General features: G+C 50.1%; 1 protein-coding gene across 1 annotated transcript in view; it reads left to right on the top strand.

The window, feature by feature from the left end:
* CACNA1B (calcium voltage-gated channel subunit alpha1 B) overlaps positions 1 to 16296 on the top strand; it is a gene marked incomplete at both ends in the record, with an annotated part of 308104 nt that overhangs the window by 125088 nt on the left and 166720 nt on the right. The gene's annotated exons all lie outside the window — the stretch shown is intronic.

A 16296-nucleotide genomic window follows, 5' to 3' on the forward strand; every position in this document is an offset into this window, starting at 1 on the left:
GTTACTGCACGTCAGGCTCCGTATGCGTCCTTATCTGGAAGGTTTTGCAGAAATCCAAAGATATTATAATAGAAAATGTGGAACGTGTCTAAGGCTAAAATGGCTTTGCAACATTTAGATGCCAAGATGGGTGTGAGGCGTGTCCGAGACCATGCTCGGGTCTCCATCCACCTGGAAACACAGACTGTCTGACCCCGTGCCCGCATGGGCGTTCTCTCTTAAGCCTAAAAGGATTGGGACGATTCAGTCCTGATTCAGCAAATTACCCTGTTCTGAAAAGCACTGGAACAAATGGGCAAAGCTGAGCAAGAGTTGAAGTGCCTCGCTGAATCTTCTGCATTTTATTTAATGTCTCGGTGAAGGTGTATTCAAAATGACTGTGGGGTGGCCACCTCCAGGGTTAATAGGAGGCATTTAAGATCTACAGCAGGAGAGCGACATATATCATACAAACTTAAAGAGCCGCTTCAACAGAGCAATTGCTCTCTGAAAAGAAATGAAAATCTCTCCAAACAACAGCTTAATCATCAGTGCTTGCCAAGAAGTGAAAACTCCAGCTGAAGGAACTCACTTGCCGCTTGACAGCATTACAGCGTGGAGGGTACAAGCAGCTCTCTCGCCCGCCCAACAATTGCTTTCCTACACAGGATGGAAAAGGCAGCTGCGTGCTTTCAGAAGTACGCCGGTCTGCTTATGCCACGACTGCCACATCTGTGGTTGGAGTGGAGGAGAAGAACAGAACGCTTCTAAGAAAACCAAAAGCGAAGACGTTATTTGCTCTTGTAAGTCCCTATGGCAACCCAAAATACCCCCGGCTAGGTCCTCCTGCGGAAAAGGCTGGCTGTGCCCGGGCTCCGGGAGAAAGTCTTTGCTCTTTGGTCTACAAGAGCGTGTGGCCTGGGGTGCAGGAGAGGCACAAAGGCAGGCCGCTGTAGCGGGCACGCTATCGGTGTGTTGGCGTGGCGTTGTGCCTGGGTGAGCCGGCAGTGGGATGAGCGGGATGCTCGGCGTGGGGCTGCAAGGCGGCTCAGGGGGGGCTGGGCTTGGGCAACTCCGCAGATGCTCTAAGGGCTGTTTTCTGCGTTGTGTTGGCTGTAGAGAGGCAGGGAACAGCCTGCTGGGGCAGAGGTCCTCTGCAGTCAGTGTGTTGGTGTGCTCCATGAGGGCACCATGTGGGTGCTACAACAAGGTGCAAGTTGAAGCTTATTCTTTGGCAGAAGGTGCCATTGTTCTCCCTTGCCTGCCTTTAGGGTCAGCACTGGTGACGTTCAAGCCTCCCTTCTTCTGTTTATAGAATCATAGAATGGTTTGGGTGGGAAGAGACCTTTAAAGGCCGTCTTGTCCAACCCCTCGGCCATGGACAGGGACACCTTCAACTAGATCAGGTTGCTCAGAACCCCATCCAACCTGACCATGAATGTTTCCAGGGATGGGGCAACTACAACCTCTCTGAGCAACCCCTTGTTTGTTCTCCAACAGATAATGTTGCCGGCACTATAGAGACTTTTCATATAGGAAATTTTTAATCCCGATGTTTTTTACTATCAACACTTTCATATTCTTGTGTTCCCTGTGCCAAAATCCAGCAAATCCTTTGTTAGTCCCTTGCAGGAGGAAAATTGCCCAGTAACTGTGAAAAGCAGGACAACTGCTTCCAAAACAAGAGAAACTCTAGATCAAAGTAGTCTTGCCTAGTGTCCAGACTAAAAAGTCACGCAAGAGTGAGAGTTCATCTGCGCGGGTTTGTAACCGTGTAAGAGCTCAGGATACAGCCCAAGCAGCTGGAGAACTTGCACTGGCTGTTATGGTGGAAGCACCAGTTGTCATGTAGCTGGATTAAAAAATATTTGCTCATTTGGTTCTGAACAGAGAAGCGGGTAAATTTGGAGCAGTTCTCCCATGCGGAGCTCGTAGTGCCGTAGCGATGCTGGAGCTGAGTTCACCAGCCAGAGGTCAGCTCCTCGCTCCGGGGGTAATTCTAGACATGGGCTGCAGCGGGGTGAGACCTTCCAGTGGTGGACACCAGTGCTCGCACACCCGCTCCCTATGGCAGGGGAGGCAGACGAGGGGAAAAAGTGGGTAATTCCTGTCTTTTTGGCCAGATGGTTGCTAACCAGGGCAGGTGTGATTTGAAGCATGTGAAACTGTGTTTTAAGTCACCTGCTCGTTAACACAAGGACAAAAAATCTGGATGTATCTGCTTATTTTACAGCTGGTTTGTTTCCCTCCTGGCGAAGGCTCTTGGTGGAATATGGAGGAGAGCAACTCTGGGCCAGTCTCATAATTTTCTGCAGGCTTAATGAATTTACACTACAGTAAACATTTTCACAGTTAAATTTGGAATTTCACAGACAGTTTTCATTCGGATTTGGAACAATTTGGCAAGGCCTGTGATTAAGAAAAATCTTTTCTTTTTCTCCCGTAGCAGATAGTCCTTTTCTATTTAAAATGTCTTAATAAAAACCTTGCGAAACACCTTTAGATGGAGCTGAGAGGATCTTGAGCAACTGGTTTTTGCTTTGCTTTGTCTGAAACAAGAAAACGGTAGCGATGAAAGGACCTTTGGACTCCTGTCCTGAGAAGTAGGGCCGGATTTGGGGGGTTTTTGCCGTGCCGTGAAGTTTGCGCAACAGAGTTCTCAGCTCCAGCTAATTCTGTGGGTGGTTGATGTATCTACAAGGATATTTTCTGCTTATAATTGGCTAGGGGAGAAGCTGTACTGCTGGAGGTAGTCTCATTAGAAGACAAAATGAGAAGGTGGCCTAACCTAAATAGATCGATACTCTGCACAATCCTAACCCTCTGCTGAAGAACGCATGCGTGTAATAGCCTATTGTTATCGTTTTATGCAATAGAATCAAGACTTTAGTTTATTTAAACGGTTTTCTGCTATTGAAAATGTCTTGGGAAGCCTTTGGCTTGCAATGTTTGGAGGGGAAAAAAATCAGTGCTTGAGGTGTACGGGCTTTATTCTTTCAGGAAGAATCTAGATCTGCATTTGAGATGATGAAGCCTGTGCGGTATTCTTAGGTCTGTCATTATCTCCAATGATTTTGGGCATTGATCCACAATTTGCTATGCTCAAAGTCAGAAAATGATTGAGTATGGGATTGTTTCAGTGTTCTGGGAATCGGCCCATGTGACTGGCTCTGTCTTGCTGGGTTTAGGGGCCATGGGCCACAGGGGCTGCTGAGCGGCAGGAACAGTTTATTCTGCATCTACCCACTGGGCCAACAAAGCCTCTATTTTGCTCTCAACGCATCCTTGTCCTTATGTAAATATTGCAGATATCTGTGAGCATCCAAAACGTCTGTGTGTATACGTAAGTGTGCGTATTCCTCCCTCCTCACAACTTTAGGAGTGCATTTGGGAACACCTTTGGCTCTTCAGTGGAAGACAGCAGATACCTGAAGCCTTGCTGGTTGGCTTTGCACTACAAGAAAAAAAACATCAAGAGGACACTGAATTTATTCTAAGTGTAACTCGACTTACCCATGAGTCTTCTCAAGCAATGAATGACGTGTAAACCACTCTCGCTTTCCAAGAATTTCAAACTTGAAAGCAACATTCCTCAAACAGCTCAACGCCAGGAGCCTCTGCTAACCTTGTGTGGGCGCTTGGCAGTGCTCTCTCCCCCTTCTCAGAAAGGAGGTTGTGTGCTCGGAGAAAGAAACTTGAAGATAACTACATGAGGCACCTGCGGTGCTGCTTTGAATTGTAGAATATCTTGGAGGTTTGCTGGCTGAATTGGCTGCCTCTTTAGCATCTTAGTTTGAGTCACATTTAGGCGAAACTCTTAGAATTACTTGGCCTTACTAGCTCGTTGGCTCCTCGGTTCGCGATGAATGTTGGCTGCAGGTAGGGAAGGTTTGCTGGTTGTTAGAGCATTGAGATAAACGGGTCTGACTCGGTGCGGGTGCCCCCATGGCACCGCCTGTGGGCTGAGCGCTGTGGTCCCCAGCAAGGCAACACCTCGGTCCACTGTCACAGCTAAAGACTACGAGCCAAACGAAAGGTCTTTGGGTCGTGGGTAGCCCATGAGCTGCTTTTGGTTGCCTTTGACTACAGCTTTGGTCTTTCTGGGCTCTGTTCGTCATTGTGCCATTAACTTGTGTGACCTTGCAGAAGGTTCTCATGTATGTAAGGTCCGTGTTCGACACAGCTCCAGTGCCATAACTGCCCAGTGGGGTTCACAGGGCGGCCGGTGGTGTGTTCGCTGGGGCAATGCTTCCTCCTGAGTACCTCCGTCATAGGTCTGACCTTCCTTATCATGAACCTGCATTACCTATTTCCAATAGGAATTGCCTAGACTGAGTCTTACGTACATAATTAAAGTCCACAGCTGTTTAAAAATACAAGACAGGGGAGGAGAGATTACAAAAAAAGATTAAAAAAATATAGGTAGAGTCCCTTGGTCAGCCTGTAATTTTTGACAGTGAAAGAGCTTTCACAGCGCCGGGCAGGCACGCTCATGAATAAAGCAGCTGAGTGAGTCCACACTAGCAGGGGAAAGAATGAATTTTTTATCAAGAAATCCTGTTAGCATATTTACGTATTGATTTATTGGTGCCATAAGCCTTTGGATCAAGGCGTAAAACGTCAGCGTTTTTGCTTTTTCAATCTCTCCAGCTCTGTAAAGCTGGAGAAGAGGAGAAACAAAGGGAAGGATTTAGCTTCTATTAAGCTTGGCTGAATTAACGTTATTACTGTACGTAACAACTATAGTTAAAACATGTTCATACACGGCTAGCAGTATTGTAGCAAAATTAAAATGCTGCCAGATTCTAGGATTTTATTGAGTGTCTTCTGGCATTTGGGTTGATTTTATGCATTTGGATGGTATCCTCTGAAAGCCCGGCTCCTGGATTTATGTGCTCGAGAGAATTACAGCTCCTTTCCTCTCTTATTTGGAAAGAAAAGTTAAATCCTAAAAAAAGAAAAAAAACAACCCAAAGGGCTAATTATCTATGTATATGCATTTATTTTCCTTTTTTAACTGTTGATCTCCTCTGTTTGAGTCTTCCACCTGGGTTTCCTCCCCCTTAGAAACCGATGGGAGCTTTGCCCTCGCGTTTGGGGATGTGAAGGTATCTCTTGAGCTTGCCTTTCCCTCTCCGTTTTGACTGCTGGCTGCGTGAAAAGGGATTTCTCTTCCTGGAACTGAGGTTGTGCATCATTCTGGTTTGTGATGGGGATAGAGGTGCCTCACCTTGTGCTTAGGGTACCCGTACGCCCACCGGGGATGCACGAAGCACATGTACCACACTTGATGCCCGAGTATTGTGTGTTTGATTTGCAAACGTGCTGTGGTGGTTATTCTGGGACCTCCGGGGGGTCAGGGCAGCCCCGCGAGGTGCGGGGACGAGCTGGTGGCGAGGGGTAGCTGCGAGGCTGGATGCAGTGTGGCCGTGTCGGAGCTGAGGACAACCAGCCCTGTGGAGACGCAGCGAGATCGGAGTTACCGTCCCTGCAGAGCACTGGATTTGTCCGGCAACCAGTGGTTTCTCTGGTGGAACGTCGGGCAGGACGGGTGGGCGCCGCTGCCCAGGGTGACGGCAGGGGACAGGCAGGGCTGCTACTGCGCTCCCTGATTCAGGTACCTGTCCTGGTTTGAGCGACACAGGACTAATGTCTCTTCTAACGCTTGGGAAAACTGCCCTTTTAGACTTTACAGCCAGCGATGGTGTGCGGGTTTCAAGGTCTCGGTGGTTTCGAGCTCACCAGGCGCAGGGATGAGGAGGAGCGAGACGCGGGCACTGGACCCACGCTGCCAACAGGGTTATTGCATACCATCGATGGCACATTCGCTATAAATTAGAAAGTTTGCTGAGGAGCTCTCTCTCTCCCGTGCTGGCTGCCATCCTGAGAACTCCTCGCCCCGGTGCCAGAGCCCTGAGCCTTTGCCTTCCTCCCGAAGCCGCAGCGCTCGCAGGGTCCCGCGTTTGCTGTCACTGCGGGGAGCGCACGGCTTCTACGGATAGAATGGGCTGAGGATAGTCCTGGTGTATTTTATATTGGTATGGGGATTAATATTGCTTCTTTAATGTTGTTAATGTTAATTATCTAGTCTTATTCTATGAAATCTAGTTATAGTTCAACCCCTCAGGTTTCCTTGTTTCTTCCCGGGTGGGGAGGGGTCATCGGGTGAGAGAATAATTGTCTAAATGACAATAAATTGTTGTGGGTTCCTCAAACCATAACTGTATCTTTGGTGGGGGGAAGCACCTTTCCCAATTATTCTTGCTGGTGTGCTGATAATTCCAGTGACAGTAAGACAGTGGCTTCTGGCAATACAAAGTGAAATGTGTATGCAAATGAAATTATGCTTTCAGCATGATTTTTTTTTTTTTTTTTTTTCCTGAAATCAGACTAACCCCTCTTGCCTTCTGCTCAGGCGCAGGTTTGCTGCTGCCTTTTGCGTTCTCCTGCCCTGGGCAGGCTCTTGTGCAGCTTCCACCAACCCCCCTAAAGGGATGCTTTAATTTTAGCACCCCAAGCTTGTTACAGATTCGGCTGGGCTCTTGTTTTGAGGGGTGAAAAGCGAATGCCAGGCCTGGTGTCTCACCCCTTATCCACACCGGGTGCCACCAGGGCTTTTAAAGTCTGCAGTAGAGCGGTTGTGTGTGGTCTGAGGCCAGGAGTAGTTTGCTTTTTGTGAAATACTCCGGAGTTTGATCCTAGTAGTGAACAGCCCTGTGGTTCCGCTCCTCTAAACAGCACGTGGCTGTGGGGCTGGATGCAAGGGACTTCCCTTTGGGGGGGGAAGCTTTGTTTCGAAACAGCATCGATTTTAACGTCACAAGACTCAAAGGATTTTCAGATATTTTTCATCTGATGCCCACTTGGGAACGGGGAGTTATGGATGGATCTGAGGAGTGGCCAGGGAGATTTTAACAAAGTGGATTGTTATTACTGCAATGAAGTGGACTAACCTCTATCCTGAAGGTCAAAAGGAAGAGTGGAATAACTCAAAGACCTTCTGTGAAGAGAGAGGATCTTCTCAGAAACACTGATTTGAGTGTAAAAGTGCTAGGAGTTGAGAGTACCTCCTCCCAGGGAGTTTGGTTTGAGCAGGTGTTGCACTCGGGACTTGATTGCCTTTGGCCAAGGTTTGGTGTAAAAAAGAGTGCAGAGGCCACTGGGCTCTCTGAATGCTTTTCTTACAACTGCTGGTCCTTACAACAGGTAGGTTGTCCCAAAGGGTCCTCATAAAACACATCCTCTGCCATGAAATCCTTCCTAGTGTCCAAAACCCTCTTGGCACCTACTAAAAAGGCACAGGAGGCAGAAACATGATGTGCTTTAGGAGGAGGACAGAAGATCCTTCAATCTCGAGTTGTTAGCGGGACCTCAGATGAACCTTAGGGCTTCCTGAGACCCTGTCCCTCCCAGGCTACATGTGGAACCCTCCAGCTAAAGAGTTTTCCTCAAAGCAGACAAAAACAAAAGTTGCAGTGTTTAAGCTTATCATAGAATCACAGAATGGTTTGGGTTGGAAGGGACCTTGAAGATCATCCAGTGCCACCCCCCTGCCCTGGGCAGGGCCACCTCCCCCCAGCCCAGGTTGCCCCAAGCCCCGTCCAACCTGGCCTTGAACACCTCCAGGGATGGGGCAGCCACAGCTCCTCGGGGCACCCTGCGCCAGGGGCTCACCGCCCCCACAGGGAAACATTTCTTCCTGACATCTCATCTAAATCTCCCCTCTTCCAGTTTGAAGCCATTCCCCCTCATCCTATTACTACATGCTCCTGGAAAAAGTCCCTCTCTGGCCTTCTTGTAGGGCCACAATGAGGTCTCCCTGGAGCCTTCTCTTCTCCAGGCTGAACAACCCCAACTCTCTCAGCCTGACTCCAAATTTCCGTGCAGGTTGCTGGACTGGGGCTCTTCCACCTCACCCCCTCTACATACAAGGGCACCTGCTCTGAATGACCTGAATCGCCGGATCCCCAGTGGAGGGATGTCCAAGGTGGGCATCTCAACCCCAATCCCACCCTGCCTCGCTGTACGCGGCACGTGCGGGAACGTGATTTGGGCTGACCACTAATTTCATTACCCAGCCCATTTTAGTTTTATCCTTCACACGAATGAGCGCACCGGGCAGGTGCTCTGTCACTTCCCTCCCGTAGGTGGTACAACCCTTGAGCATCAATCGGAAACGCACCTCTCTGCCAATTTAATTGTGCTCAGAAGGGTCAATCGCCAGCACGCCCCCACCCCCGGCTGTCACGTCCCTGCAGAGCTGAACACCAGATGCTCTCTGCAAATGGACTGTAACACCTGAAAGTCAGTAACCAAAGTTATTGGACTGACTTTGTGCCAGGATTGCGTTTAAACTGGAACTGAGGCAGCAGGAAAAAAATACTGTTTTGCAGATTTTGGTGTTTCGTATAAGCCAGCACATTGGGTGAGGACTTGAGAGATGGGACTTCTCTTGCTGGTCCGCTGGGAAGCGTGGAAGCAGCTCTCCTTTCACCTGACTGTGACCCAATTCCATCTTCTTCTGTAAAGCCGGGGATAGCAATAGAGACCTCAGTGCAGGGCTTGGTGGTGTTTCTGGGTGAAAAGGGGTATATAAGGCTTAGAAGCCTTTTAAAAAGTTGTTTGTTTGTTTGTTTTTCTTCTACTGTTTTCAGCTGATCCAGAGAGACGTGAAAAAAAAAGTTGGGAGAAAAAAAGGAAAAAACTGAATATTTTCAAAAAATAATGATTTATAATACTTTTTTGGTAACTGAATAAATTGAAGAGAGAAAAAGTATTTCACAGCTCTACTGAATGAGACGTTAAGGCATAACTTTCTCAGGGAGGTGAGGAAGGTGCTGTACTCCTGCTCAGCTTTTCCAGGATGTTATTGATGGGAGACTGAGGCCCCTTCGTCATCCTCTAGACCCCTGGGCTTATTTCTGAAGGTTGCCATATCCAGTCCCCTTTTGCGGTCATCTTTGTTTAAAAGAAAACCTGAAATACAGTAGAGCTATTCAACTTCCCGCTAGATTTTAGGCTTGAGATTATTTTTTGAGGGGGGAAGCCAAGTGTCTCATGCTCTAATCTGACAAATACACTGGCCTACACTCCACCAGGTCGGATTTTGGGGCCAGAGGTATTTTCTTCAGGGCTTTCAGCAGAACGGGGCTGGAATTCCCACCAGGGATTTTGTTTACAAAGACAATGCAAATAACGAATGTTTCTTAATTAGAAAAAGCGAAGTTTATGCTTGATCACAGCTATGCGTTCAGGGCCTTCGGATTTGAGTTAGATTTGGACTTGAACCTATTAAGTTCACGTGAAACCAGTATACCCCATCCTCCATCTGTGAAAGCACGTCTCGCTTTCTATTGACCTGTTGGGATATTGTACTAACGTGGACTACGGAGCATCCCAGCGAAGTGACTGGTTTAACTGTCATTTGAATCTGTGACTGTTTTGTGAATAGAGGAGGTCGTCATTGATTCCACGGATTGAACTCAGAATGGCTTTTCTCAGCAAATTTGGGTTTTCTGCCCTTATACCTTGTTGTGCAAGGTCGGTCTGTCTCTGAAGAGCTCAGCGGGAGTTCCTCGGTGCCTGGAGAAAACGCGCTGGGTAAGGCAGGGCTCCGTGTGCACATTGTACGTGCTTTTCGTTTTGGTTTTGTTCCTGGTAATTTTTGTGTTCACCTAATCCTAAGAATAGGAACAGATAGAAATAAATCAACCATAAATAGCATCGTTAATTAACAGAATTAGCAAGGAGGGAATTGGGAAAAATCAGATGAAGGGTAAATAGAGTTCATCTTTCAAAGACAGCTGAGAGTTGTCCTCAATGCAAAAGCACTTATCTAAGGGAAGATTATGCTTTAATTGCTCCAAATAAGTCAGGCTTTGCCATTGATTAGATTAAAGTGAGTAAACTGTAAGTGTACTATACATTTTGATTAAAAACATAGTAAAGCACTAATGGTCTGTGGTGTTTCAGCTTTGGCTGTATCTGTCAAATTAGATCCCTTCTTTATTGAACCCCACTCTGGAAACATTTCCAGAGGATTATGTGTTAGCCCATTAATTGCTTGTTTTTCGTATTGATGGACAATGTGCTGAGCAAAGCGATGGCAGAATTTGTTCCTTGGAGATCCGGGGCGATCGCCTCAGGGTTGCTACTCCTGTCAAAAGCGGCTGAAAGAAGAAACTCGTGTAAGCAGCAGAATGGCTCTTTGTTCAGAGGTGAAGAGAGTTGTTTTGTTGCTCTACTGGCAAAAAAAGTGGAGTTAACTCTAAGTCTAAATGAGTTTCTAACAGCTTGAGAGCCCAAAGCAGTGTCTTTGCACAGCCAGGGAGCCCCGGCTGGAGATCTACTGGCAGGACCAGTCCAGATCTTGTCCTGCGATTTGGTGCCCAGGTTGGTGCTGGTACATACGTGGCGGGATGGTCTGTGACTTTACGCTTCCATAGATGCTGCCCTTAAGCTCCAAAGTCAACAGATGAACACCCATAGAGGCATTCTGGCTGCCTTTGGGTGCTGGCAGAGGAGCTCTGGTGAAGGCTTCTGTGCAGGTCCTCTCCTCGAGAGGTGCCTGCCACCCAGAGCAGCAGCAGAAGGGAAGTCATCCCCGAGCCGTGAAGCTTGGAGAGCGTTTCCTTGGCTCCAGCTGAGAGCAGGAGTGAGTTTGCATCACAGCGACTGCACCCACGGAGGTGCAGACGCAGAGGTGGATCTGCCGTGGAGGGTCAGTCCGGCAGCTGCCACCACTGACATCCCACCCTGTGCGACAGCTCCCTGAGTGCAAGTCGAAGTCATCAGGAAGTTTGTATAATTTATATTAATTATAGGCTTCCGTAAAGTCGGTGTGTTCATGTGTGGGTCTGCGGTGATAGAGTCGAACTGGCGTAGCCTTGTCTGGGAGCATCCCTGAGCGCGCTCTTCCTCTCAGCACAGGACTGCAAGTGGAGACAGTGATGGTTTCGGGAGAAGGGCAAAGAGAATGATGGCGTTTTGATCAGAAACCTGGAAATGAGGAGCTGAAATGTGAGATTTTTTTTTTTTTTTGGCCTCAGTTCATTGCAGCCTCTGATTGGGGCATTCAGTCCCTGCCATGCGTCACCCGGCACTTTCCTATGGCCAAAGTCTTTGTGGTTCTGCCCACTTTTGTGTTGCCCAAGAGGGTTTAATCATGTTCAGCAGTGTCTAATAGGTTATTTAAGTTGTTTAAACATGTGCTATCGCTGCCCGGCTTGTTTGGCCCTCAGCGTACAGTGAACAGGGCTGTGGGCAGCGCGGAGCGGTGGGAGGTCTCCTCTGTGCCCCGGCCGGGAGGAGCGGTGGGCTCCGGACTGCAGCGCCATCGGGGCTCACATTCGCCCTCGGGGCACGGCCTGAGCGTGGCAGTCTGCTGGCTGCGGGTCGGTGGCACACGTGCCGAGGCACGTGGGAATCCTCCATCCCTCCCGTCGTGCAAAATACAGATTTAGGATGTGTTGCAGAAGCCGGAGGAGAGCGGGAGGTTGTGGGCAGCTGTGCCGTCCGCTTTGAGAAAAGAGGGGCGGCGGGATTTGGGGGATTATTCTGTTTGACTTGCTTGAATTTGTAGTCTGTAAATCTCATGAAACCTCCACCCGTTGAGCAGAGGCAGTCACCTGCCTCTTCGCAAACCAAATTTCACTTAATTGCGTGTTTGTTATTTTGGAATTCCAGAACCGGGATCTCCTCACTGATGCAGACCGTGATCAAACGGCTCTGGTAGAGACTGCGCGGCCCTCCCTTCCCTGGGGGCTGCTGCGTCGTTTTGCTGTAGGGGCTGTGACAGTTTTCCCAGTAACTCCCCACTGCTCCAAGGAAGTGTTACACGCTCCTTCCCCTACCGCAACCTGCTCCTGCTCCCTTTGATCAGCCCTGTTGGGAGGCAGCAGTGGGTGGGATCGGGCAGCGAGGCTGTCCCGGTGATGTCCCAGCTGTGGGGAGCACCAGGCTGACTTGTGGACAGGGTCCCCAGAGAGGCGGCGCTGTGCTGCCGCGATGGGGACGGGCTGGGAGAGGGATGTCGGAGCAGGCAGGGCTTGGCTGACCATCTCACGGTGATGGGATGGGACTGGCTGGACCAGAGGTGCTGCTGGTCTCGCAGCAGCAAGAAGTCCCAGAAACAGGAGAACCTCACTTCGGGGCAGCCAGGGACGAGGGCTCTGCCGCCCCAGCGGCATGGGCCATGGCCAGGGCTGCAGGAGGGAAGATGAAAGGTAATATAAACGCGTTTCTGGTCTCTGCAGCACATTGCAAGCAGCAGTAGGCTGCTTTCAAGTCAATTGTTTCAAAACATATCTTTAAATGAATTAATAATTAGATGCAGCTGCCATCTTGTTAACATAATGAAGCAGTGGCTTCACAGCTCTCTGTGTCTGAGAGACAGAGCATTAATCACAGAATGGTTTAGGTTGGAAAGGACCTCGAAGACCATCTTGTTCCCAACCCCCTGCCCTGGGCAGGGACACCTCCCCCCAGCCCAGGTTGCCCCAAGCCCCGTCCACCCCGGCCTTGAACACCTCCAGGGATGGGGCAGCCACAGCTCCTCGGGGCACCCTGCGCTGGGGGCTCACCGCCCCCACAGGGGAGAATTTCTTCCTGATATCTCATCTAAATCTCCCCTCTTCCAGTTTGAAGCCGTTCCTCCTCGTCCTATCACTACATGCCATAGTAAAAAGTCCCTCCCCAGCTCTCCTGTAGGCCCCCTTTAGGGACTGGAAGGCATCAAGAAGATCTCCCCGGAGCCTTCTCTTCTCCAGGCTGAACAACCCCAACTGTCTCAGCCTCTCCTTGTAGGAGAGCTGCTCCAGCCCTCGGATCATCTTCGTGGCCTCCTCTGGCCCCGATCCAACAGGTCCCTGCCGGCCTTTCTCTGGTGTTGGAGAACTCACAAAAGGCTGGTCGTGGGAAGTATCTTGTGCTTTGCTGGATGATGTTCCATCCTCTTTGGCTCTATTGGGAGCTCAGGACATCAATCTCCCTGCGTGGCTGAAACCTTTTACCTTCTTCATTTGTTATAGGTGACAGTGTTCACTCACCTGCCTTTGTGGAGCGGTGGCCATGCTGTCGCTGCTCCGGGATCCTGGCAACGTGCTCGGTGCCGCATGAAAGGGCAGAGAGATTGTCCTCACGTAAAGCCAGCTGTGCAGAGAGCCAACACAGCTGGGTGCTAAAGGACAACCCTTATGTGACCTGGGTGCTCCTGCTGAGCAGTGGCATCAGGCTCCGACGTGGATGGTGAAGCAGGGTCACGTGGAAGATGCTAGAAGGGTGCTGCTGGGGATTTAGGTTAGACTTCTAGGAAAAAAATAAAATAAAATATATATATCTATAAAGGGGAAAGGAGGCACCAGGTGTTGAATTGGCATAGTGGATGCATTTCGACACAGGTCAGGGGTGGAAGCAGCTTGGAGCCGAGCAGAGGTTAGGCGGCGGGGGCTGTGGCAGCCGGGCTGGTTGGGAGGTTGGCTGCAGGGGCCGGAGAGGCACTGTTCTCTGGGCCTCCGCTGGGACCCTGAAAGTGTCCCTTAGACTTCCCGTGCCTCAGTTTCCCACTGTGCAGCACCTCTGCTGTCGGGACTCTTGTGCTGTCAGGTTTAAGGGAGGCGAGCTGCTCCACGTCGGTGCCCGCGGCGCTCCCAGCGTGAGGCTCCATCCAGCTTGGTGTGGGGGTTCAGGCGGTGCTTGTGAGGAGCTCTGGGGCTGTGACTGACCCCGGTGGGTTCCTCAGCTCCTCAGCAGCGAGGGAGCCCTCCCGTAAGCTGTATTTGGATGTAATTCTGGCACATCGTGACGAGTATTTTACTTTTTCCCCTGTCGGGTTCGGCCTGTGGTTAGGATCGAGTGGCACTGACAGTCAGCCAGGCGTTACGCCGGTGAGATGTTTTAGCTGGAACGTAAAAATTGCTTTGATCTCTTGGCTCCTCCTGCTTAATGAGCAAGCCTGGAGCTGGGCTACAGCCCAAGCCCCGGTGGTTCGGCAGACGGAGGGCTGCCTCCTCTGCCCAGCGCAGCCAGAGCTGCCTGCGGGACCCTGGGGGCTCTCCCCAGAGGAGAGGAGTCCGGTTTTCCTGGCAGCAAACGGGTTGGATTCATTAAAGTATCTCGCCGCGGTGGAGCCGGGGCCATAACCCGTGACTGGGTTCAAGCGTGCTCCTTGGGAGCGCTGGGAATGACGCTGTGTGTCCGTGAAGGCTCTGCTCTCTCGGGAGAGGTTTTGGTCGACCCTTTTGCCTGGTGTTTTGCTCTCTGGTCTGTCCCGGATCGCTGTGTGTGAGGCAGAGCAAACGGAGCGAGTCCCTACCCTACATAAGGTAGTCTAGCAAATGCTCGGAGGAGGGTGGTTAATTAGTCGTATTTCAGCACATTTCATTTTTAAGGGCTTTGATCGTGGCACGGAATTGTGGATCTGTCGCCAAGTTTGGGCTTCAAATGAATAAATAAATGATAAACGATCATTTGGCAGCACCGAACCTACTGCACTCCCTTTGCATGTTTATGTGGTTTCCCTTCTCCCATCTGTTCCCTTCTCCGGCTCTTCCTTGCGGGATGGCTCTCCAGCCCCCCGTGCCGTCCCCAGCCTTGCTGAACGGGATGCTCTTGTTCCACCCGGAGACACGGGGGCTGCCACCTCGGTCCACAAAACGCGACTTGAGGAACAGCCTCTAATATAAGCCCGTGGGCTTTGCGCTGTAATCCCAGGAGAGCGGGCTGGGGCCGTACCAGGCGCCTTCCCCAGGCGACGGGGAAGAAACATTGAGGATGAGTGTCCTCCTTTCCTCCAAACCCGTCTGTAGAGACGCGGTGAAGAACAACAGGGAAAGGAAATAGCTAAAAGCAGAGAGGGATGGAAAGACAAAACAGTGAACGTGGTGCGGTTGGGGTGGGATGACAGGAATCGCAAAAGGCATTAAAAAATTGTAAGGAGAGATTTGGCTGCACAGATTTTCCCTGTCTTTCTGCTGTCATTTTACCAGCCTGTTTTCTCTTCAGTCCTTTCAGTTCCTTTGTCTGTCACGCGCTGGTTTTGCCGTTAGCAGGGGTGGTTGGTGGCGAGGTTAGTTAGTCCCTGTTCCTCTCGGGTGAGTCACTGATCAACTGACATAGATATTTCTGAAGACGTTCGCTATTTGGAGAAATGCTTGTCATGTGTTTGAGCCGGAGCATGTTCCTTGAAGAATTTGTGCAGATATGCGCCATATTAAAAACGTCTCAAAAGGTATTTACTTGCATCAGTGCTCTAAGTGTTGGTACCTATAAGCAATGCTGTGACATCGGTCACGCACATCGCACCTCGGTTTTGCATGTTTATCGGGTCGCTTCTACTTACGCAGAGACATTTTGAGGTGGCATCAAGTGGCCGTGTGCCTCAAACATTCACGGATGCATTTAAAGCCCTTCCTCTTTCTGTAGATCCTTCTGCGAGCAAAATTACGCTTGCAAATGTGATTGGGAGTAGTGACCCCAAGGCACTGCAGATAATAAGTAAAAGGCACCAGTGTCAGTCAGAATTAAAGCATTTCGTGCAAGTTGGCGGTTGAGAGTGCTTCTCTGTGGTCTCTGCCAGCCTCTGCGGTTGGGTCATCCCTGTGTTTGCGTTGTCCTTTAACCTCTGCAGGAGGAGAATGTCTTTGGGTCTTTTCTTTTTGCTTCCTTTTTCCCCTCCCTTACGCCCAACATTAGTTTCTCAAACTGCCGCATTCTTTACTCACAAGAGAAGAATTTGCATTTTTCTCGGCACTTGGCTTCAGTAAATGGCCATGTGGCATTTTACTTTTCAGCAGTTCCTTAAAGAGCTCCCTTGTGGCTGATGAATGCAGAAACTTTGTCATAAACTAAACCGCCCTTCCCTCCCCTCCATCTAGGCTGCTGCTTACTCAGGGAGCCTCAGACGGGTTTTGATGACGGAAGCCCAAAGTGCTGAGTAAGCAGCCGTGGAATTGCAGGCGCATCTGAAGATGCCTTGCAGACTTCTTGTCTTCTCCTGCGCTGTGTGGATGCGCAGATTCTGGGCACGGAGCCACTCTCTGCCTTCGTTGCAGCGCGGAGTAACGGAAGGCTGTGGTTCCCTCCCGCTGCTGCGTGTCTCAAGTCGGATCTAAATGCGACGCCGATGCTCAGCACGTGGGGAGTCAGAGTTGAGGGTGGGGAGGGAGGAGGCGGGTGTAGAAAGTCTGGAAAGAGGTAGGTCACTTAAAAGCGTGTTTTGGCCCTGCAGCAGGGTCAGTCTGGAGCTGTGGTATGAGATCAATCTTCTCACTGGGGCTGATGGCAAACGGTGGGGTGGGCAGTGGGACGAGCAGCTTGGTT

Source organism: Vanellus vanellus (assembly GCF_965231255.1).
Source record: "Vanellus vanellus genome assembly, chromosome: 18".
In the NCBI taxonomy this organism is placed as follows: Eukaryota; Metazoa; Chordata; class Aves; order Charadriiformes; family Charadriidae; genus Vanellus; species Vanellus vanellus.